Source organism: Grus americana, chromosome 18 (genome assembly GCF_028858705.1).
Source record: "Grus americana isolate bGruAme1 chromosome 18, bGruAme1.mat, whole genome shotgun sequence".
Lineage (NCBI taxonomy): Eukaryota > Metazoa > Chordata > Aves > Gruiformes > Gruidae > Grus > Grus americana.
Genome location: NC_072869.1, coordinates 11354662 through 11379596, shown reverse-complemented (window position 1 = coordinate 11379596; position 24935 = coordinate 11354662). Strand labels below are relative to the sequence as shown.

General features: G+C 51.9%; 1 protein-coding gene across 1 annotated transcript in view; it reads left to right on the top strand.

Moving 5' to 3' along the window:
- Positions 1-11348: 11348 nt before the first annotated feature.
- Positions 11349-24935, top strand: part of TEKT3 (tektin 3) — an 80694-nt gene continuing 67107 nt past the window's right edge. Inside the window, exon 1 of the mRNA XM_054846577.1 lies at positions 11349-11466. The gene's annotated coding sequence lies outside the window, so the exon portion shown is untranslated. The remainder of the gene's footprint in view (positions 11467-24935) is intronic.

Below are 24935 nucleotides of genomic sequence, written 5' to 3'. Positions count from 1 at the left end.
CGGAGCCCCGGCCCCCCAGGAGGGCTGGGGGCTGCTGCAGTGCGCCCAGGGCTGCGCTGCCCATGGGTGCTCGGAGGCTCGTGCAGGTCTGTGTCCCCAGCTCAGCATCACCGAGCGAGGAAAGGTCACGTTGAGTTGGGCATGGCAAAATAATGCTACGCAGTCCTCAGCAAACCCCTCCGAAAGCTCGTGGGCACTTAGATCAGCGTGTCATGGCATGGACCGCTCTGGCATCACTTTTAATCAAAATCAAATGAAGGCAGAGCTGGGTGTGCAGGGCAGGCACTGGGCAGCTGTCATGGCTCTGGCAGGGCCGTGCCATTTTGCTCTTCACACTTAGATTCGTGACATTAACCCATTTCTGATTCCAGGTTTCCATCCTTTGGTTTTTAATTGCCCAATTAGCAAAATATCTGCCTTGGAGCCTGCAGCCGATGGCCTCACCCAGTGTCACTTGTCACCATGGCACGTGGTGGCCATGGCCACCCAGCACCGCTGTCACCTGGACACTGTGTTTGTTGCCTTCAAAGGCTGTCGTTCCCTTTGGGGGAAATACAGCTGAAGGAAGAGAAACTTTTAGCTTTTTGTCTCCAACATCCGAAATGTGGTATATTTATTTTTCCCAGCAGTTTTGCTCATTCTTCTGGATCTCAGTGGGGTTTGAAGAGACACGGGAGGGGAATTAGATAGTGCAGGTGGTTGATGAGAGGCAACTGGATGTGCAAGAACAAATTCAGGTCTCCAGTACTAACTGGCAGCGTTTGAAAGTCTTTCTTTTCTGGTTTCTTATCTGAAATGCACTGGGGATCTTGGTGTAGTCTCAGCTCTCTGCATCACACAGCTGATGGCTCCTTGGCCTCTGTGATATATCCAAATCCCTCATCTTCCTCTTCCAGAACCTAAACAATGTGTTTTCTCCTGTCTCCGTATTCTCATGTCTACGTGCTGCTCTGCACGTGCTGCTCTGCAAAGCTCCTCTACACCAAAATCTGCCAATCAATGCTTTGGCTGAGCCAAGCTGCATTTACATGCTTTTCTCAGAAAGTCTGGGCTTTGTGCATTTTTAAGGCAGACTTGTCCCGCTGCTACGCCTGATACGTAACTGCTGGGATTTCGTCCTCTCAAAGTCCCCTGTCTGCAGAGAGAGCTGTGATTATAAGACACAGAAGAGAGACAGCAGGTAGAAGAACAGACATGCTTATTTTCCATTTTGTTTCCACAACTTATTTCCATAATTTTAGGGTGGGTTTTTTCCATATATGCAAAATAAAAGCCTTTAATATTGCATAAGTTACTGAAAGTGTGGGTTGGCTTCCCATGGTGAAGAGTTCAATGAAGTAAGAGAGATATGCGCACCCACACACAGAGAGCACTTCCAGAGGTAATGTTTGATACATTCATGAAGATCCCAATCCCAACAGAAATTCCAGATACAGCAGTAGGGCAAGATATAGCTCAGGGTCATACGAGGCAGGTTTGGGCCAGCTTTGCCCCAGCGAGCTGGACAGGTCTCCAGATGCTCTCTGGGTGGCCAGAGCACCGGGAGCTGGGTTCTCCAGAGCTCTCCAGGTGCTCTTGGCCAGCAGACCAGCACGAGGACCATGTCTGGCTTGTCCATCGGATCCAGCCCACCCTGCTGGTCCTTCACTCCACACATAGAAATGATGAAGTCAACCTAGCCTGGAATCAAGGAAACTATCCCATCTCTTTCTAATGAGATCACACATAATTATCCTTCCAGTTAAGATGACTGCATCTTAGGATGAAAGCTTATTTGGTCCTCACCCAGTCATCTCACGGCTGACCAGGGTCGTGCCTCCTCTTGCCGAATGGGATGGCAGGAAGATTTGGGACGAGGGAGGCAGGAGAGATGCTGCCCAAACGCGTGGCAGGGAGGTGCCCAGCGGTGATGGCGCAGGGTGCTCGGGGGTGCTTGCTCGCTCCACAGCAAGGCCATTTCCCTGCCCTGTTTATCAAATGTTCTGTTACTGCCCAAACCCTCCACCCCCACAAATCCTGCTAAGCTGGATGGCCATTTATAACAGGCTCTTTTGGGGAAGAACGGTAAAACACAGCAGGTAAACAGACACGGCTTGGTGCCTTCACCATGGCTTTCCTGCCTCATGCCCCAGCCTGGGTCGGAGAGGGTCCCCCGGGATTGCCGTGCATGTGAGTTAATAACGCCGGCTCACACAGCGTCTCTTATGTGCTTGGGCAGCTGGGAGAGCACCCGGAGCCACTGCGGGATGCTGGCTCCTCCTCGGCAGGATGCTGCTAGTGACCCTCGTCTCCTACATCTCCCGTCTCCTCTTCCAAAGCTGAGGAACAGGTCATGGTTTTTACTCAAAGTATGTGGCCAGGGGTATCAGTGTAACCTGTCCAGCTCTAAGAGCAAAGTGTGTCTGCAGCTCCAGCCCACCTCATCGCCCTACAGAAGAGGTGAAGGTGTCTCGGGGTGATTTTATGATATTAGACCTTTTGGGGTCTACTTGAGCTTTTCCTTGCTTTTGCTCAAAACGATATTGCTGTCCTGCATCTCCCTTGCATGACCCAGGCTACCAGTGAGGTGCTGGTGGAGCTGTAGAGGGTTTCCAGACCTCCACCGATAGGTAGCAGCCTGTAAATGGTGGATTTTCCTTTCAAGTCTTCCATTTGCAGCCTGGAGTACCGAAATGACTTCTGATGCCTCCTTCTGCCTGGGAAAAGAGGTTCCATCACGCTGTGCAAATCAAAGGCAAGGGGTTTGCTGGAGGTCTGGGAAAGCCAGAATCAGAAATGGGCTATCTCCACCTCTGCTTCCGTCCCCAGGTGACACAACCGCTCACCTCCCTGCTCCCCAGCAGTGTCACCGGTGCTCCTGGACGGGCAAAGGCTGGAGGGGGACCTGCACCTCCCTGCGGGCTCACGCTTTGGCCATGCTGAGTGGAGAAGCCTTTCGCCTGCCTGCACATCTGCCTTCACTTAAACCACACTGCTGTTTCCTACGTGCACGTCTGCAGTGTGTCCTCTTGGGCACAGGAGATGATGCTGGAGGTCCGAGATGGAAGTGCAACCACTTAGTGAAAAACCACACTCATTCCTGCAGCCTCCTTGCTCCCAGTTAATCAAACTAGATGCTCAAGACCATTATCATTATATTATTACCCTCATTATTTTCTCATTTTCTTGGATGTTGGGTTTGCTCTCTGTGTTAACAAATGAATATGGGGAGGATGGCGGGACCCTGGGCTGACAGGAGAGCTCAGGTTGTAGGTGGCCTCACTGTATGTCACGATCTGTGGCAATTGCCAGAATTTTGCATTCTGCTTCATGGCTTTTTCTTAATTCGTGGCCGGTTCTTTTCTTTTCTTTCCTCCCTGTAATGTGACCAGCGTGACACTTGGGCTCTCCATGCCATCACCTATTGGCTTTCCCTGACACTGGACCCCTGCCATGGTCTCCCCATTCTTCTGCCACTGTGCTCCTGCCCGAGAAGGGGTGACAACCAGTCACAAGTGTGTTGGAGACAAGCACCATCCATCCAGAGTGAGGCATGTGAGAAATGAGTAAAATACACAAATTTAGAATAAAAAAAACCCAAACACATAAAAAATATTCTCTTGAACTGGCAGTGTCACCACCCGGGGGGGCAGCTTTGGTGTCTCTGGCACTGTGTGTGTATGTTCCTGTGCTGGGGACACCTTCAGATGTGGGACTCCGGCCCTTACCTGTGGCCAGAGACCTTCTTTACGTCAGCCCAGGGGGGCCTTTTAACCGGGCGGGGGAGGAGGAAGGTGGGTGATGGCTGGATGGAAAGGGATTTTTTAGGACTGTGGATATCATCAGCTGTACTCCTTTGACTTGCTGCTTTCTCTGATCACGAGACAAGATCTCCAGGCTTTAACCACAGCTTCAGTATTGACCCTTTCTAAGGAACTAGGCTGCCTCAGCTCCCTGCCTCAGTTTCCCCAAACAGGGCTACCCATGTATCTACCTCATACGAGTATTTTCAGAAGGACAACGTCACGCTGTACACATTGCCACCATGCCTTTCCTCCGTTCGGCGAGTCCGGACCACACCAGCATCCCAGCACACCCGTTTTCCTTGCCTGGTGAGACCGCTTGGACGCGATGCTGAGCCCAAGGAGTGAGCAGGGACCAGCCTGGGTGATGAATTTCCGGCATTTCCTTGCCGGATCCCTCTTGCTGTGCACAGAATTAGCACCTCTGAGTATAAACAATAAATCCTGGAAATTGTTAAGTGTCCCTTGCACATCGCAAAGGCATCTGGAAAGGGCCACGGCCCAGCCAGAAAGGTGGTGCCGGGTCAGCGCCGTACATCAGGCTGTGTGATGGATCCGGCTTTGTGGGGACAGGGCTTTAGCGTAAATGATGCAGCAGTTTGGCCAGGACGGGCCGGATCTATGTCACACCAGCAATGGCTTTGGCTTCCTGCCCTGCCGGAGGCCAGCCTGGAGCCGTAACAGGTCAGATTGTCCTCTGGCTGCTTTTTTCAGACCAAGGCTGGCGCGCCTCTTCCCAGGGCAGGGGAAGTGATTATTCATTTCCAGGAACATCTGAACCAGAGAAAGCTCCTGGAAGCCTCCTTCATGCTTGATGTCAATGTGTTTCCTCAGTGCTGGGACTTCTGTGTCCGAAGGGGCTGGTGAGCCCTTCTGCATCGCCAGGCAGCTCCAGGCTGGGCTGGTCCCTGGCATGGCACGGGGTAACGTCCCTCTCCAAAAGTGGCCAGAGGCAGACGGCTGCAGAGCTGCATGACACCACCTCCACAGGGATGGGGTCCCCCAGGGCAGGGGCTGCTCGAGCTGGAGACGGTTTCCAGGAGTGTGGATAAATAACCTCGATGGATGCCTCTTCCCTGAACTCCTCTGCTCCCCCTTACACCAGCACAAACTTTCAGCATCCGCAGTACCTGTGCCAGGGCATGTCGCAGTATAACACTGAAAAAAAAAACCCTTTTTTTGCTTATTCTGAACCTGCATCCTCCTACTTTCATTAATATATCCTTGCAGGACTGAGACCTGGTTTTGTCTGCCGTCACATCTCCCCTCTATGGCTCCCTTGGTTGCTCTTAAATGAAAGCAGGTGACTTGTGACTTTTGCAGGTGGAATAACACCCTCCTCGGCTCCGATCCCTTTTCCTCCCCTCTTTCTCCCCTGGCTTGGGGGGAGCTGGGTGCACCCACCAGCCCTCCTTCCCTCTGTCCCTGCTCCTCCCAGCATGGGGCTGGGACACATCGGGGCTGGGACGGCAGAAGAAGTGACCTCAGCGCTGAAACTCCTGGCTCTGCAGGCAGGGCTCTGCCTGTTGTGTGTTTGCCAAACCTCTCTTTATTTACGGTGCTCCATGAAAACAGTCACTGTCGGTACCAAAGAGGCTCGGCTGCAGGAGCGCCCAAGTTCCCTGCCGCTGGCTGGGGAGAGGGATGGAGGTGCCAGAACATGCCCATGCGCAGCCACCGGGGATGGGGACGGAGATGGGGATGGAGATGGGGATGACTCGTGTAGCCCCAAAACACTGCCTGTCCCACGAGAGGGGCTGCTCTGGGGCGATGACGGGCCCCAATCCCCACTCCCGGGGTTGTTCCATGTGGACTTTGCTGGTTTCTGTCCGCTGTCTTTATGGGTGCGTCCTCCCCATCTTGCCCCACCTCCTACCTCGGTGCCTTCCAGCTCCCACCCTCTGTCTCCGCCACGGGCGTTCCCCTCCTGCTATCTGACTGCAGTCCTCAAGATTGTGATTATTAAAATCTGCCGCTAAATAAGATGAAGATGTGTTCTCCCTCCTCCCCAGCCGCCCAAGCCTTCACCCTTCATTTGGGGATGCAGAGGGGCCACACCGCTCCCTCCGGCAGCCCAGGGGTGACCCCGAGGGAGGGCAGGCTGGCAGGGAGGAGGCAGGGTCTGTGTGTGGGGTGCAGGGAGGAGGCAGGGTCTGTGTGTGGGGTGCAGGATGCACCACCAGCTCCTGCCCCATGGGAGAGCCCTGGGGCGGGCGGGGGGAGCAGGCAATGCCTGCACAGCTCTGCCTGCACGGGTGGTCAATCCACCCCTCCCCTCCGCGGATCTGAAGCCCTCCGAGGCTCTTGTGGCACGAGATGCACCATTACACACTTCCCAAACTCCTCCGCTTCTTGCCAGAGGCGTTACTCAACCCAGACATACCACGAGCGTCCAAATCCCTCTCCCACGTGCAGTCGGGTAAGGAATTACACCCGGCTTCCCGCAGGGAGTCCTCATGCACCTGCTCCAGGTGAAAACCAACTGCTTTCCAGCTGAGCTCTGCAGGTTGGTTAGTGTGGTGGGTTGACCCTGGCTGGGGGCCAGGTGCCCACCAGAGCCGCTCTCTCACTCCCCTCATTCACCAAACAGGGGAGAAAAGGCATAACAAAATGCTTGTAGGTCGAGATAAGGACAGGGAGAGATCACTCACTAATTATCGTCACGAGCAAAACAGACCAAACTTAGAGAGGGAATTCATCTAATTTATTACTAGGCAAAACAGAGTAGAAGAATGAGAAAATAAAATCAACTCTTAAAACACCTCCCCCCACCCCTCCCATCTTCCCGGGCTCAACTTCACTCCTGGCTTCAACCTTCCCCCCCTCAGTGGCACAGGGGGACAGGGAATGGGGGTTACGGTCAGTTCATCACATGTTGTTTCTGCCGCTTCTTCATCCTCAGGGGGAGGACTCCTCTCATCGTTCCCCTGCTCCAACATGGAGTCCCTCTCACGGGGTGCAGACCTTCAGGAGCAGACTGCTCCAGCGTGGGGTCCCCCACGGGGTCACAAGTCCTGCCAGCAAACCTGCCCTGGCCTGGGCTCCTCTCTTCACGGGTCCACCGGTCTGGCCTGGAACTTGCTCCAGCGTGGGCTTCCCACGGGCCACAGCCTCCTTCAGGTGCCTCCACCTGCTCTGGCGTGGGGTCCTCCATGGGCTGCAGGTGGAATCTCTACACCCCCTCATCCTTCCTCCATGGGCTGCAGGGGGACAGCCTGCTTCACCATGGCCTTCACCACGGGCTGCAGGGGGATCTCTGCTCCGGCGCCTGGAGCACCTCCTGCCCCTCCTTCTGCACTGACCTTGGTGTCTGCAGAGTTTCTTACATCTTCTCACTCCTCTCTCCGGCTGCAAAAGCTCTCTCTCTCTAAGTGTTTTTCTTCTTCTTAAATATGTTATCACAGAGGTGCTGATTGGCTTGGCCTTGGCCAGCGGCGGGCCCGTCTTGGAGCCGGCTGGCATTGGCTCTGTCAGACACAGGGGGAGCTTCTAGCAGCTTCTCACAGAAGCCACCCCTGTAGCCCCCCCGCTACCAAAACCTTGCCATGCAAACCCAACACAGTTAGAAAACACCTGCTTTGTGCCTAAAGGTATTTGCAGCGGGGACTGACCTGGCGGGACATCACAGTGTGTGGGGCTGCAAGGGGAAGCATCCCCTTCTCGTCCCCTTCTCGTCCCCTTCCCATCCCCTTCTCGTCCCCTTCTCATCCCCTTCTCGTCCCCTTCCCATCCTCTTCTCGTCCCCTTCTCATCCCCTTCTCATCCCCTTCTTGTCCTCTTCTCGCCCCCTTCCTGTCCCCTCCCTGTGCCCCCCGCAGGGACCAGGAGAGGGGAAGCACAGCAGCTCTGGGCTCAGAGCACACAAATTCATGTGGGGAAGGAGGATTAGGGACGGGCTGAAACCCCCCTGTCACTCCCTGGAGATCCGGCTCTTGCCCAGCCTCCTCCCCCAGACTGCCTCTTCTCCTGCAGTTTGTCATAAGAAGCAAACTGGAAGCTCTGGGAGGAACCACAAGCTGCCCAAAGATTTGTGTAGAAAATATCAATGAGGTCAGCCCATTCTTCCTCCTGCTATTGCAAAACTTTTTCCTCTGTGGCTCTTCAGTATAATACGCAGATGCAGGATTTGTCATGAAATCCACCTTCTGCTTCAGCAGGCCAGAGCTCCCGGTGCCTGGCTCGATATTTTAAAAATATACAGAGGTAAAAGCAGAATATTTAGAAGTTCTACGAGTCTGTCAGTTGATACACAGACAGCACCAAGCCGTGTTCGCAGGCAATGCTCCGTGGCTGTGCCGGCGCATGGTGCTGCTTTTGCTGGGGTTGCAAAGACCCATGAAAGGCACCAGCTGAGCTGTTACGTGATGGCTAAGGCCAGTAGCCAGCTTTTAAAGGACCTAGGATCAGCTCCCCATGCTTCTGGAGCTGAGGTCTTATCCCAGTGTCAAAATGTAGCAGGGAAGCATTATCAGCTTCGCTTCTCTGTGGACGTTCTGCTGGTTATAGTGGTATTACTACACCAATGTCAGCAAATTCCCTGGCGGACCCAACCCCTTCACCTTCTTCCACTACATTTGCCTGTCAGTAAAATAATAATAATATCCCTTTCTCCCACTTGCTGCTTGGTACGTGTACCTGGATCATAAATTCCCTGCACGGGAACTGCCTGGCTCCAGGCGGTCAATTTGATAAAAATCACGTGTGAATCCAGCAGTGGCAGGCAGCACCCACCCAGGTCCCCCTAACACCCGTCCCCAGCCCCTTGCCCATCGCAGGGGCCGAGCGCGGCTCTCGCAAAGCTGGCACCGAGCAGCATCGCCCTGCCCGCCGCCAGCAGCTGCCCGGGATGAGGGCAAGGCTGCCCCCACAACCCCCCACCACATCCGTCACGGTCACGCCATGGTGTAACCGGCGGGTTAAGTTGTAAGGGGGAATTAAAGAAGCTTTCTCCAGTGGGCCAGAGGACCAGAGCCAGGTGAGCTCTCACCAGAGCTCCTGCCTGTGAAAGCAGCAGCGATGCCCAGCTGCGTGCCTGGTGCAGCTTCCAAACTGCGTGGGATGTGGCTTCCTCAAATGAGGCTGAATCATCCAAAAGAACTCCCAAAAAAGCAATACCCCCTGCCTTGCCTGGCGCCAGGCTCAGCGCACGCCCTGCCTTTCACCTGCAGAGAGGGATGCTCAGCACCAAACTCATCCTGGGGACAGTGGTGATGCGCGGCAGCATCACAGCAAGCGACAGCATGCCGAGCAGATCAAGCAGACACCAGCAGCTTCACTGGCTGCTTGTGAGGGGATTTTATGCCAGGAGTCACAGCCTCTCTTCCTGGCACAGACCCGACCCAAAGCAAATCAGGAGATCCGAGCAACTGTGGCAGCATTTCCCAGCAGCAATCCTTCCCCAGCTAGAGGCAGGCTCTGACGCTGCCAGTAACCAAGAGCCACTGGGAGGACAAGAAGGTATTTAAAGAGGTTTTCTTCCTGTAAAATAAATTTCTCCCTTTTCTCTTTTTTCGTTTTTTTTTTTTCTCTATTTTATTAAAGGTCATGAAATCAACTGCCAGCCAAAGGACCTAGGATTCATGAAATATCTGAGCCAAAATTTGCTTTTTATTCTGGTGTCTAACGAGCAGGTTCTGGTTAATGCTGGGTTTAATGGGAATCCCACATTTCTGTGAGCCAAAGGATGAGCAGGGTCAGCACCGCATGGAGCAGCATCAGTCCCAGGGCATGGGCTCAGAAATTGAGAACATTTTGGGTTTTCAGGGTTTCTTTTTTTGTTTCAAATTTCAGAGGTATTTCTGGCTGTACTGTATCTGATGAACTAAGCCTGTTTGGTTGGAGTGGCTTAACATATGTTCCTGCTATTAATTAAACTTCCCAATCTGTCAGCAAAATAGTGTGTTTACTGGATGGAGGGATTAATTCCAGCTCTTTGGACACCCAGGCGCGCGCAATAACCACTGGATAGACTCATGTGCGTTATCCGTGGGGAAATAGGTCCCATAGCTTGGTGATCAGTGGTTGTTTTAGGCATTTAATTGGTGTTTCCTTTAGAGGGCTGGGTGTGGGTGTTCTGTTCACGCTGTGGGAAGGATGATACCAACTGAACTCTGTGTGCAACGTAGGCTGCAGGGACAGAGTCACGGAAGGAGCAGCACCGAAGCGACCAGGAGGACTTTTTCTAGCCAAAATGTGTAGTTTCTGGAGAGTTGGTGTTGGAGGAGGATGGTGATATGGTACCACCACTGTCACAGGACTGCATGTAGGACTTGGGTCAGCTGCCCAGAAAAACGCATGCCCTTGTGGGTAGGTACCCAGGGGACAAGGAAACATTTGGAGAGACGGATGAGCCTGTACAAGGGCCGTGCGCAGGACAACGGGAATGACTGGAGGCTTCTAGGCTGATTTTAGGCTTGTTTCCTAAGGAACTGAGCTCTGTGTAAGTGCACTGAGTGCCTGCCTCACCCCCCGCCCCACACACACCGGCAGCTTTTAGACCAGCTGGCTGATTCAGCTGAAACTTGTCAAAGGAGAAATTCCCCATGACGTTTAAAAGCCCTTTCCCAGGGTGTGCAAGGTGGTAGTTGGGGTAGGGCTTGGCTGGTGGTGCTGCCGCCTGAGGAGGTGGCTTTGGGGGTTGAAAAGCACCTCCAGCACCTGGGCAGAACTTCTCCCTCTCGTTTTAATGGGTGCTTGAGGTGCTTTGTGCTGTAATAAGCACCCAGCCATTATTGAGTGTGTCCTGGGGCTGGTGGCTGCCCCACCTTGAGCAGAGCTGCCCTGCTCCTCGCTTGGCTGCTGCATCCAGGTACTGGGGGTTGGGAGGTGTAAAAATGGGGGTGGGGGTTGGGGCTGGAAGGGGAAAGCAGGGGTAGGGAATGGGGAAGGAGGGGGGGAAGGATGAGCTGAGGCTGGGGGAATTGGCAGCACAGGGACAGAGTGGGTATCGGAAGGGAAGCTCAAGGACTGCCTGCAAACCTTGCCTGTGCCTGCTGTGCAGCTTCCGGCTTTGGGATGGGTGAGACTGGGCTTCAGTAAAGGAGTCCTAGGCTTTATACCCTTAGTTCTTTGGTCAGGCAAAAGCAAATGTGCTGGGTAAGGGGGAGGGTTGTGGAAAAGTATGTGCAATGGTGTAGCTGTAGCTCGGCTGCCTCGTATGTGCACAGCACCGGCAGGATGGAGGCTTGAACCTATGAAGTCCAATTCTGGTGTTTTTGTTAAAATGCATGACTTTGCAACCTGCCCAATACCGTTCAAAAGCAGTGAGCTCTGTGTGAAGTGTCTAATACCCAAAGCCACGTTCAAATCCTTTCAGTCAGGCTCACGCTGACTTCAGGGGCTCTCAGTGACCTGGAGCAGGATGGTGTGCGAGGCAGCAGAGCGGCTGTGCTGTACCATCTCTATAGTAACACAGTGTTTGTTGGCAGGGGAGCAGCTTCCTGCAATCTGCTCCTGGCCTGGCTGTCCCTGAAAGGGAGGAAAAAAGGGAAGAAAAATGTTTTGGCCATTTGGCATCATGTGATACTATTATTTTTTGGGTTTTTTTTTTCCCCCACTGTATATTCAGTGAGAAAAATGGATGCTTTTTTGAAAGAAATCCTGGACCCTTCAGAGCAGGAGACATTTGACTACTTGACACGGATGGAAACACCTTCTGTCAACACCTTCAGGAGCCCACGCACAGGTAAGGGCTGGGGTGCCCTGTGCCAGGGTGATGGGCAGGGTTAAAGTGGAGAAAGCTGGAGGATGCCTGCCGTGTGCACCTCCAGGATGGGCATTTCCCTCACGCTGGTTTCCTGCAAAAACTTTGGGGTTTCTCATTTATGAGCTTAAACATCCACTGGGCTGAAACTTAAAAATGACTGCAGAAATATTAGTGAAGCTGTGGCTGGCCAAGCCGAGAAGGTCGTGTGCTGGGAAGTGGTGGCTACGTCGTGCTGAATTTGAGCCTTTAACGTGATGTTTGAACTTGGTCAGTTCTGCTCTGGGGTCAGCGGTCGCGGTGTCTGTCCCCCAGGACTGGGAGAAACTTTGAATTCACGCTGGACCTGTGCAGCTCACAGCGCAGCCAGGAGTTACCTCCTTAGGAAGTGCGTGATGAGTGTTCTGAAATGTCTGAACATGCCAGGATTTTGTCACGGGCAGCTCAGCAGAAAACGGTGAGGCTCATCTGAGTTGTTCGTGGCAGGTCGCTCCCCCAGGTGTAAATTCCCTCCTCACTGGTCCCCAGGAATTGAGTGTGATTAGTGGCTAATTACAGCCATTAGTGGCTCATTCAGGCTGGCTGTTTAAGGCTTCACTGCCTGTGCAATGTCAAGTGGGGTGGTGGTGTGTGTTCCAGCAGGTAACAAATGATTTTCTGTGCAGCTTGGTGTGGTACACGTAGCTTGAACGCGGGGATCGTGAGGCTCTGTCCGTTTTAACACACCCACAGGTACGCTCTTACACCTCTGCGGAGGCCGGTAACACGCACACTTGCCTGTAGGAAGCAAACAGGTTAAGTGGTGTTGGAGTCTATAGGATAATTCTTGGTGCTTTGCATTTCCCTGGATCCTTTCTACCTTCTTGCAGTTACGTGTTTACACGTACCTGGTACGTCACTCCCTGCTCTTGCGGCTTTGCCCTGGGGTGGGAATGTGCCTTGGCGCAGCCTCTGCCTGCGTGTCGGGCTGTAGGTTTTACTGTGGAAGTAGAGGAGAGATGATGCTTGCGTGGCTGAGGGGGTGCCTGATGCTGCAGGTGACCCTTGCTGTGCCACAGCCTTGCAGTGCGATCTGACAGATCTGCTCTCAGGACCTTCCTATAACGTTTTCTGCCATCGCTCGGGGTGGTGAGTCCTGTGTGGGGGTGATCTCCCACTGTGGGTGTGCAGCCCACATCTCTCGATGGAGATATCAATATTTTGAATTAAAAAGCTAGGCGTTATTTGCTCTGTCTGCAGGCTAATGGGTGTGTAATAGCTCTATATAGCTGTACTCTCATTAATTCATGAATAGCCAAGGTATTTTTTGTATGGGTCTTTCAAATAAAGTTTTAAAATTGTACAAAAAATCCTATGGAATAGCAGGGATAAATGGTGCTTATGTGGCCCATGAATGTCACCATGGCATAGGACTGGGAGTTGGCTTCATGCTGGTGTGTCTTGGTGAGGACAGCAAGCTTCTCTGTGCCACCTTGTCAAGTGGGAGCAGCAGCGTTTCTGCACGTGTGGATGGATACACTGAGGAAGACAAAAGGCTCAAGGAGCTGTAGTCAGCTCTTGGGTACCTGTTGGTGGCTTCTGTGGGCTGCAGGTGATGTGTGCTGTGCTGAGATCTCCCTGTGCCAGCTGGCAAGGCTTGTCACCTCTGGGACACTGCTGTGGTCCCTGCACAGCCCTTGTAGCAGTCCGGGTCACCAGCAATGGTGCAGGAGGCCCCAGGGATGCTGAGCCTGTGCAGCTGCCACTGAGCTGAAGCCACTGCAACTGGCCTATCCCATGATCCCTGTCTGGTGGTTTGGGTGTCTCTACCTTGCTCCACTGGGCCCTGGGCTGTGAGAAACTTGCCATCCCAATGGGGCTCAATTGGTCTTCATCAGTACAACTGTGGGACTTGACAAGCCCATGGGCTTGTCAAGCTGGGACTGGGGGGTGGGGGTGGTGGGCAGTTCAGGCTGTCCCAAAGCCAAACACCTTGCTGAGGTGCAGTCCAGCTCCAGACATCTCTGGGTGGGTGGGACTGGCTCCCTGTTGAGCACTTGCTTCCCCTAGTTCCTCCAGCCCTGTCCATGCATCAGCCTGCAGATGTTTCTGTTGCCTCCCAGGTGGAAGGGTTGTAACAGCCCTGTCTGCTGGGCTCAGGCTGTGGATTGCAGAAAAGCTGCTGTGAGGAAGGGATGCTCTTCATGGCTCTGCTCGATTGTACTTGGTGAGGTTGAGCTGCTCTGCAGCCCTGCTTTAAGGGCGGGGATCACGGCTGCTCCACATGTAGCTTTTATTTTCTAGACTCCCTTTGTCCCAAGGGATGAGGTGTGTTTTGTGGGGAGCTGCTTTTTTACTCGGCCCCACCAAGTTTTGCTGGGGTCACTGGTGAGCAGTGTTGAAGACAAATGGCATGTGCTGTATGGGGCAGACAGGCAGATGTATATGTTACGCACTTGGAGCCCTGCCCAGGGGAACATGGAAAGCAGATGTTTGATCAGTGACCTGCTGGATAAGCTATGGGCCCTTGCTTCCTCCTGTGCCTCTGTGGTCTGGCTGGGACAGAGCTGGAGTTACAAACTCTGCAGAGGCTCCTCGAGTTCAGCACAGCCCTGGCTGGTTTGGATGAAAGTGTCCATTTTAAAGTTTGTATAGCAGAAAAATGGATCCAAAAGTTGTGTTAAATAGGAATTGAAGCCTGATCAAGAAATTGAGATACTCTGACTTCCTTTCTTCATTCTTAAGGAGGCCTGGAGGTTGCTCTAAGTTATCCTGGGGTGACCATGGGCCAGCTGGGGTGTTGGGTGCTCCTCTGATAGTCTGTCCTGCCCATCCAGACCCATCCCCGCTCACTCACTAGATACACTTGGGGCCAACATTGGCTATCTGGATTTAGGAGCTAGCCTCTAGTCCTTCTCCAGCCACCCAAAGCTGAGGGTTTGGGCCAAATCTTCAGATCCATTTGAACTTCAGACCCAAAGAAAGACCCAGATGGGTGAAATCCTTGACTGGGCTCCACAAACTTCCCTGACTTCCCCTAGCAAAGGAGCAGGAGATATCTGACTTCTTTCCTTCGTATTGTCCTTTGCTCTGTCACCTAACACTTGTCTCTAGACTATGGTAACTGAGCAGTATCTCGCTCCGGACTATGATAAAACTCTGGACAGGGCTGGGCAGCACTCTGGGCTGTCACGTCACCCAGCTGTGCTGCAATGTTTCTGTGGTGGTGTGCAGCGCCTGCTGCTGCTGCCCTGAGCATCCCGGGTGTGCCTGTGCCAGGGCAAATAAGCAGCGCTGGCCCCAGGCTGTGCCCAAACAGGAGGGCAGCCTGTGGCTGCAGGGGCTGGGCGTGAATATAACAGGAGGAGGAGCTGGTAAAACTGGGCAAGGAAACTTTTCCCTCCCCAAAACACGAGGTGCAGCAATAGCAAGTGTGCTGGGACCTTGGGCGTGTTTACAGCCCAGCCGGGTTGGTGCTGGTGTGGGGCGGTGAGAGTCTGGGAGCTGGCTCTGAACACTGCTGCCTGTGTGCGCCTCGGCGGGTGTGACATTCCTCCCAGCCCCGCTCCTGGCTGCAGCTCGGATGTGGCAAAGGAACGGTTTGCTGCGGAATAGGGAGATGGCTGTGTGAGCCCACGGGTTTTCTGCAGCTTGAAGTTTCTTTGCTCCTAAAAAAAATAATTAAGGAATTAATTTTATTCTGTCTTGCCCATAGGCTCTGCTTTCTGTGAAATTTACAGAGGGGTTTGATAACGCATGGCTGGAGAGAGGAGACAAAAAATTGCTATAGGGGAGGCATGGTCAGTTTTGCTGAGAAGGAAAACTTCATAGTACTGGAGTGATTTTTTTTTTTTAATTTTTTCCTTTTGGAGTGAAGAACAGCACTATTGTGAAATACATGCTGGAGAGGATGTTTCGAGGGACTTGTGCCTTTCCTGCTCTAAGCCATATGTGTGGCTGGAACAGCTTCAGCCCTGGCTGACTTTCAGGGCAGATCAGGAAAACTAATTGGATCCAAATGCCCTGATTTGGCCCCTCTGAATATGGAGTATCTGAAGCCCAATGGGTGATCTGGGGAGCTAAGTGCTTCTTGTGGAGGGCCGAGTCCCACAGGTGATGGGCTGGATGTGGCTGAGGGTGTCTGGAAGCCCAGCATCTCAGGGGGGCTTCACCTTTTGCTAAGGAAACTCCAACCCAGGGTGTGTCATGGTTGGCAGCACACATCTCTGGATGCTTTTGGAAATGGTGGTCTGTACTTTCATTTGAACCAGCTTTATGAGGTGAAAAATCCCTTCCCTACCAGCCCAGGGAAAGGGCAGCCTTCTGGGGCACTTGCTATGGCAACTCCTTGCTTTTGTTTTTGGCTCTTACCCTCTTACTTTGCACCTCTGGGAAGACTGTTCTGATTCTCACTTTTTGTTTTCTGTGAGATGGAGATAACGGCAGAAGCAAGCAGAGGGTGTTGTAAGGCTGAACAGAGCATTGCAGAGGGCTGAGCTTCAGGGACAGCTACGCACAAATTCAAAGTAGTATTTTCTTGATCACAGCTTAGGAAAAAGAATGCTGAAGCGATTAATTTTGGTGATCAGCACTCATATTTCTGAAGAAACTTGTGTTACTTGTGTCCAGGCTTCTTTGGTGTTGGTTTCCCTTGAAAATCATATCAAAAGCTTCCTTGCAGGAGTGCACGAGGAATGCAGGACACTTGGGGGCAAATACCTTGGGGATACTTGTAGAAAAGCAGAGCACAGTTTTAACTGTGGATGACTGATGTGAAGGCTTCAATGTGAGAGGACGTGTGTGCTGCTGGGACCTCTGTCCTTGCTGAGCAGCTGCCTTGTGGCCCCTGTCACACCAGATGGGTCCAGGCTGAGTCCTGCTCATCTGCAGAAAAGGATTAACAGTTTCCCTGGCAGTTGCTGTAGAAATCACCGCAAACCTCTTCATATAACTTTGGATATGCTTGTTATATTTATTCTGCACTGCTGGCCAGCTCTAGCAGTGCATCCTCCAAGTCTGTGTATGTCCAGGGAGTGTGTCAGCACCCTTAGCTCTACCCTGTCCTCCTCCTCAACTACATTTATCTCATGACCTTCAGACTTCCATGGATAAAGGAAAAAAGATTGTTTCCACAGTGTTCAGAAAGTTGCTGCCATCTAGAAGGCACAAAACAATTGCTCTACAGCTACAGAACTGTGGAGATGGTGTGCACCAACTGAATCAGTGTAACCTGGTTCACAGAAGCCTGTGAAGGTTTCTTGGGATCAGGTATGTTCTTCATCATCTGAGGAAAAACCTGTGCCTAATCTCCAGCTTGTGGTTAAAAGCAATGCTGAGTGATGTTGAATTAGTGAGCAACTGCCTAAAAGCTTGACCATGGTCACTTTAGTGATTGGGGGTTTGGTCGTTGGCTTTGCAGAACATCAAGATCAAGTGTGCTTTGGGTTTGTTCGTGGGGATCAGTGTAAAGGATGGCCCTTGCAGATGGCTTCAAGTGAGTCTTGGTCAAAGCCAGAACTGGTCTCTGTAGGAGAGCCGGGGATTCACTGATAACAGAAAGCCTGTATTTGTGGAAAATCATCAGATTTACATAGCTTTGTGTGCATTGCTACCAAGCCAAAGGTAAGAGGCTCCAGCAGATCTTGTGTCCTGAGAAAGCATTTGGTTTGGTTTTTTTCATGGCTTGTTTGTAGGACTTGGTGAGGGCTGCTTTCCCTTTTGCTGAGATGTGGTCTAAAAGTGGGGACAACTTCCTGTGCCGAGTGAAACTGTTGGCTGACAAAGCTATCCCAGAAGGCAGATGTGGAAAGGGTCACAGGAGTGATGACATTAGTGCTCTGACTTTCCTTGTCAGAGCTGTTCACAGCTTCACTTTTAAAACTGACATCCCAGCTCTGGATCTCAAAGGAAAGGTTTGGGTAGAGAAGGGCTGCTCAAACACAAAAGTTGGTTCTCTTGGGAGGGTCCTTCTGCTGTGCTCCTGTGACGTTCTTGATGGACATACAAGCCTGTATTCTGCCTTTTAAGACAGATGAATTGTTCCGTGGTGCGCGGCATCTATCAGCTCCGTTCAGGCCAGGGGCTTGCTAACAAGTAGGAAAATGAAGTCATCAAGAGGCTGCTTCAAGTGACCTCAATTGCTCAGGTCATTCCAGGAGGCTCTCAGACACAAAACTCACCATAACTCAGCAACCACAACTACTTGAGGGATTTTCTTTCCTGGACTTGTAAAACATTTATCCTCGTGTGCAGTCTGCTGCTCCGACAGAAGCACTGCAGACTGGGGGGGAGCTGTGGGGGGTGTATGGGGGAAACAAAAACAGAAGCAAGAGTCTGCTGCAGCTAAACCACTTCAAAAAGTATTTTGAGTAAATAAACGTGACAATCCATGCGGATAAACTAAGCAATCCATGTGTAAGAGAGGTCTTGCTGCTTATATGCATCGTCCCCTTCCTGAGTTATATTTGGTGGCAGGTCCGTGCAGGGTTTCCTTTTATGCCCTTGCCTTTGTTCTGCTCTTGTTTGTTGTTTAGGAGTGAGGGACCAGGAGCTCCATCTCGGGTTGCCCTGGGTTTCCTAAGGGCGGGCTGGGGGATGTTCTCTTCCACTGAAAGATTAATTGTACAAAGCCGGTATTTCTGTTCTCAAGGCTCACTTGGCTGGATACTGAACATTCCTGCCTTGCATTTTTAGCGTGGCAGGCGGGTGTCACAGCCTTGCAGCATCTTCCTGCTAAAAACAGATGCTATTTCAGCCCCTGGCTCACGTTGCACACCACAACCAGAACAGCCCGTGGACAGAAAGGCGTGTGCACACGCCCTGCTCCTCCTGAACGGCATCTCCAGGGAATGTGGGGCACGTCGTGGATGTGAGCTGGGCTTTCATAACATGCACGTTTATGGTAGTTGGGTGGTGAGATGAGCTTGTCCATCCACTTCTGCTCTGTTTCAAAGGGCCAGGTTGATTGTGAAGGGCTGGGGTTTGCTACCCTGAGTCCAGAAAAGCCAAACCCAGGGCTTGGATGTTGCTGGAGCAAGGGTTTTTGTGTACAAAGCAATCCTGCTGGCTTGGAGTTGTGGAGGTATTTGGGCAATGACATGTCCTGTGGGTCTCCAGCTGGAGTGGAGTGCTGCTCGGTGGGAGGCAGTCTGGGGCCACGTGAAGCCCCAGCCAGCAGCAAAGGCACGTTGTCGGGGCTCGCGTGAGCCAGCGCAGCACCCCGCGGCGGGAGCGCTGTGCTCGAGGCATGGTGTCACTTCTCAGGCTGGCAGAGCAGCCCGTCTGCTAATTGGTGGAGCTGGCTGGGAAATGTTTTCCTGTGTTAAGGAGAATATAATGATGAAATGAAAACAAACAGTGCAAACTTTTCCATTTTGAGAGATCACTTTAACTGAAAGGCAAAGTTTTCTGTTCTCTTGCCTCATCAAGTTTTTGATGCAAAGTAGATATTTTCCAGTTGGAGTTTTTCATCTTGTCAAAAAGTCAACAACTCTGAAAAGCAGATTTATTCCAGCAAAATAGTTTCTAGCTGAAGTTTTTTCTTCCCAACTCATTTTCAGCCAACTCAACTCATTATTACTGTTGGGATTGGATGTTGCCTGATCTGAATGCTTTACTACAAAAATCTTTTTTTTCGGTGATTAAAGAGTGGGATGTTAGTTAAAGCAGAAAAAACATAAAGCAGAAGAGTCTCCATCCTCAGAATTTATCAAAAGCTGACCAGACAACCCTGAACAACCCACTACAGCTGACTGCTGTGAAGAGGCAGGTTGGACTAAGCAATCTCCAGAGGTGCCTCCAGCCTCAGCAGTTCCAAAGCATCAGTGCTTTGAGACTTGGGGGCTGCCCTGTGAAAGGGAACTATTGGTAAACCACAGAGGCTTGACCTCTTGCTCAGTGAAATTCCTTCTGGCTGCTGCTAGAGATAGTGACTTGCAAGCACAGCTCCTTGCTGGCACTTCCAAAACAGTCTGGAAAAAGTGGACTGTCATGGGGCAAGGTCAGATGTTGTGGTCTGTTAGCTAAATGCAGTCATTGCTCCAAAGAGCTTTCAGGCTGGGTAGGCAAGGAGGAGAGAAGGGATGGATGAAAGCTTTGCCTCCTGCTTCCAGCCACAGAGGTGTGGAGAGGCTGATTTTCACAGCTGTCTGTCTTCCAGGAAATCCATGGAAGATTAGCTCCATCCCTTGGTCCTCACCTGCTGGAAACTCCACAGCTATATGAGGTTCCTTCCTCTGAGACAAACTTATATCCCAAAGCCTCTACCAGCAGGAAGGCTGCTAGCAGCTGGTCTGCATGCTACAGCTCAGGACACTGTCTGGGTGCCAGACTGTCTCTGGTGCAGGACCACAGCGTTTTGCGCTGCCACCTTCAGTGCCATGTCCTGATTGTGTGACAGCTGCAGCCAACGCCACCAAAGGGCTGTTGTGGGCTGATGTGGATGGAAGTGGTCCTTTCAGGATGAGGTGGCCTTTCCCACCACCCCTCTGGGAGTGAGCAGGTATCACCCTGGCTCTCAGACCAGGCTGCTGGGTGAGGAAGATGTTATCTGTGTTAACTTTTGATCTGATCTTATCTGCTTAGCATGCAGGTGAGAAACCTTTCACAGTCAGAAATGGAAATGTCTAATTAAATGGATATTGGAGAGGGTTTTTCCAGCAGCCACTGACAGGCTGTTAGTGGGGACTTGCCAGGGCAGTATTTGAGTTGCTGCTGGACCATTCAGCGTGAACTCTTTGAGATCATCTCCTCAGGTACTGTTTGAGTGCTACAGGAAGCTCCCCTGCAGTTATCAAGCTGAACTTGAAGTCTGGGTCTAAGCCACCCTGGGAGTATTGCACCATCCCTTCTAGGCTTGCCTGCAGACTGCTGCACAACAGCTTTTGTGTTTTGCTGAGTCACGTTATGGTATGTCTTGGTAAAGGGGAAACGTGTGGCTTCCCCAAGTAATCTGCTGCTTCTCTGTGGAACTCTGTTGGGACTACAGATAACAAAATAGAGAGGAAGGTGCAGGGAGGGGCAGAGCAGGAGCCCAGAGCATCCTTCTCTTTCCTGTGGGGTGCAGGAACAGTTGCAAGCCCAGCAATGCTCAAGGTAATGTTATGGCTGTTTCATGTGACAAAGGCACCACTGAACAGCTGGATTGGTCCCTTGGCATTGCTGGGTCCTTCTGTGGTGTGCTCCACAGATGTGCAATACACGTGATCCCATCCAGGGGTCTTTTCACAGGAAAGGCAGCCTGAATCTAATTGGCCAGATAGAGCTAATTGTGGTTGTGGCATTAGATAACTGAGTAAGCATCACTAGAAATGACTCCTCAGCAGTTATTGTTGGCTGCCAGCAGGATCTTGCCTATCAACTTAAGTTTACTGCAGAGGCTAATAGCACAGTAATTAAGGTAAAACAAATATTAGCTTGAAGCAGTGCCTGTAACTTGAATCATATAGTTCCACTTTTGATGTGAGGCTTGATTGGAAAACCTTATGTTTAATTTGTGTTGCATGATTCTGATGGCAGCTGGTTTTGTGGGCTGAGCGTGAGCCAGATCTTCTGCTGTTGTAAAGCTCTGGCTCCACTAAAGCAGAGCTGATTTATGCGGAGTGAGGATCTGGGCCAAGTCTCCTTGCTGTGTTGCTATAACCTGTATTGTTCAGGCATTTGCTGGGGTGTTTGAGGACATTCAAATAGTAAGCCAGTCTCAGAGGCTGTGAGGAGGAAGAAAATAATCTTTTTTCCTTCCTGTGGGTCAGTGTTTTTATCTTTCTGTTACAGACAGGCCTGTCTGTAAATGAGGCTAGATATGTGCCTGGATCATGCTTCAGCATCTCCCTGTACTTGGGTCTGTGTTAAATGCGGAAGGAAATGCCTGTGGCAGAGAATGTCCTGCCTTCACCATAGCCAAAGTGTGCTGGGCTGTCAGGTGGATGCAGGGATGCTCTGGGTGGGCAGGTCCCAGGGAAGGGGGTAGGAAGGACCTCTGGGAGTAGCGGTGCATGCCTTGGGGCTTGCTGCTCTCCTCCACAGCAGCAATTTCATCACTCCTATTTTGCTACCTGAGAAACAGAGTTATGCCTGAGCCTCTCCTGATGCAGGCTGCCTGCTTGCAGGACAATCCTCTTCAGCCTCGGCAGAGCCAGGCTTCACAGGATCGTGAGCAAGCCTGAGGTTTGCAAATGTCCTTCTGGGCTCAGGTCTGAGCTGTTTCTCTGGATGAGAGCGGACTTCAGGAGAACATTCTAGTCTTCAGCCCCATCTCAGCTTTATGCTCAGCCTCTGGATTCAGAGCTAATGCCCTGAGGGTGTTTCATCCCCATAGCACATCCTGGACTTCAACTCAGCTATGGGTAGTACGCATGGTGTAGCTCTTCTGGAGGCAGCGAATGGCTTGGTACAGTGTGGATTTGGTACATGACCCCATTAGCATGCTGTGGGTTGCTGCAGAGTATTTTGGCCATGGTGATTGAGCTCCCAGCCTGGAAAGCTATCTGGGAGGTGCTGGTATCTAGCTGGATTTTGCGGTTTTGCTTGCCTGGCGTTAAGTTCTGCCTGGGGCTTTGTACCTGTGAAGAGGGGGCAAGTGGTATGTTGTGAGGGGGGAAGCTCTTGCTGAGAAAATCCTTTCCCTCGTGTTGAAGTCCTTAACCTGAGCGCAGTGCCTTCACAGCACTTTTTTGCTGTGGGAATAACATGAACTTTTGACTCTTTCTGACTAATACTTAAAGCTGCTATCCCTCCCTGCCTGTGCTGCCAGCTTGGTTTCTCTCCCTTCACTTTCGTGATTTCATCTGATCCCAAATCCAGTCCTGGCTGTGTGCAGAGTCATCATGGTGTGTTTAACCACCAGCACTGGGGTTTTTTAGTGTTTGAGAACTGGAGTTGTTGGAGCTGTGGCAGGATGCCTGGGAGGGCATTGCAGGTGACTGCATGTTGTAGCTTCCCTGGAGCAAACTAACTCCATGTATTTGTGCTCCCTGTGCAAGAGCCCTGAGATGTGGCTGTGACAGCAGGAAGCTTGGTGTTTGCTGCCTAAATACTGACCTGATTACTTGGGGAAGGTTTGAAGGAGTCTGCAGTGCAAGCTCAGAGCTGCTGGAGTCTCGTACACAAGCTGTGCTCGGAGCAGGCACCCTTGGTGGGACAGGACCCATGTCTGTCTGCGCTCTACTCTGGGTACAAGACTTGGAGCATCACTGCCAAGGTGCATGTAAGCGCTGCAGGAGGGACTGGGTGTGTCTGCTGGGGAAATCTGGATGGAAAATGTTGTGTTGAAATGGTCAGCTTGCAGTGAAAAATGTCCATCCTTTCAGGGACTTATTGGCTAATGTCTTAGGAAAATGATTGCTAGGAAAAACATGGTCATGACTTGTACTTTGGTAGTGCTAAGACTTATTTAGCTTTGGTATTCCCTACTGTCAGACACCTGAAGTACAAACAGGGTGATGCTGGACCAAGAAAGCTTGTCATGACTTCTGTCAGCTTTTTGCTGATTAAACAAAAGAGTGACACTTGGAGCTGGGAGGTGAGCAATTTTCTGTGGAATGCTTTCCAAAGCATGACCTTTGGCTGTCAGAAATCAGGCACCCCCTGAGAGTGGTCACAGGGTGGCCTTACTTTTCAGTGTGCACCTTGCCACCATGTGTCCTGGTGCTCTCCCTGCTTTGGCACCTCTGGGTTACCAGCCAGAGCACTTGGGAAAGTGCCGTGGTGTTCCTGGGGGATTAGTTTGGAGACAATGTGGGAAAGCATAACCCGATGTGACTTGAAAGCCAAACACACCAGGATTTATGGTGGGATTTCTGGTGAAGCTACCACAGGAGCATCCCATGCCTCTGTCGTAACATGTTGGTGGAGGAGAGCAATGCAGGAAAACCATGAAAGCTCCATCTCTGTATGTTGTTCTGTACATAGGGAATAGCATCTCTGACTTCTCTGGGAAGGTTCATCTGGGTGAAATTTCACATGTGATTAAGCTTTTTTGTAAGATCCAGCTCACAAAAAGGTTTGCTATGTTGCTTTGTCAGTGGGAGCTGTGGGAGTTTTGTGAGTCACTAAAGCAGAAACTGCACTAAAATAACTCCCCAGGCCAGCTCATTTCCAGGCAAAATCACGCTGAGTCACAAAGTGTAGCTCAAACTATATGGTCTTTACAAATGTATTTATTCATAAATGAGAGATCCTGGCTTTCATTCAGCCTCTATAGTTTCCAAGGAGGTTGCTCTAGCTATGACTTGATGTGTACAGCTCTGCTGCAGTGGGTTTATTTTTATTACCAGGGTGTTTACAAACATCAGAATTAGTGTGGGGGGTGTGTGTCTGTGTGAGACTGCAGTGTATAGGACAACACTGGGGTGCTTTTTGCACAACTTGGGTTAAATGGAGACATTGACAGCAAGCCTCCAGCCTGCTGGGGTCAATTGGGTGAGAAATGGGGGGTGGCAGGTGGGGAAATGCAGCATGGGAGGATGCTTGTGCTGGGACAGATTTGTCACTGTGGCCTTGGGAAATGGCCTGGTTCAGGTGCCTGAGCTTGCTGTGGGGTGGTGATGGTGGTGGCTCTCCTTGGTGTGGGAGGTTGAGGAGCCCCACTTGGTGCTGAGCTGCCAACTGGAGACTCCTGTCAGGTCAAGCCCACTGCATTGGCCCAGCCATGAGTGGGAAGAGCATGTATGACTAGAGGGAAGCTGTGTTGGGTTTGCATGGCAAGGTTTTGGTAGTGGGGGGGCTACAGGGGTGGCTTCTGTGAGAAGCTGCTAGAAGCTTCCCCTGTGTCTGACAGAGCCAATGCCAGCCGGCTCCAAGACGGACCCGCCACTGGCCAAGGCCAAGCCAATCAGCGCCTCTGTGATAACATAGTTAAGAAGAAGAAAAACACTTAGAGAGAGAGAGCTTTTGCAGCCGGAGAGAGGAGTGAGAAGATGTAAGAAACTCTGCAGACACCCAGGTCAGTGCAGATGGAGGGGCAGGAGGAGCTCCAGGCGCCGGAGCAGAGATCCCCCTGCAGCCCATGGTGAAGGCCATGGTGAAGCAGGCTGTCCCCCTGCAGCCCATGGAGGAAGGATGAGGGGGTGTAGAGATTCCTCCTGCAGCCCGTGGAGGACCCCACGCCAGAGCAGGTGGAGGCACCTGAAGGAGGCTGTGGCCCGTGGGAAGCCCACGCTGGAGCAAGTTCCTGGCCGGACCTGTGGACCCATGGAAAGGGGAGCCCACGCCAGGGCAGGTTTGCTGGCAGGACTTGTGACCCCGTGGGGGACCCCACGCTGGAGCAGTTTGCTCCTGAAGGTCTGCACCCCGTGAGAGGGACTCCATGCTGGAGCAGGGGAACGATGAGAGGAGTCCTCCCCCTGAGGATGAAGAAGCGGCAGAAACACCGTGAGATGAACTGACCACAACCCCCATTCCCCGTCCCCCTGTGCCGCTGAGGGGGGGAAGGTTGAAGCCGGGAGTGAAGTTGAGCCTGGGAAGATGGGAGGGGT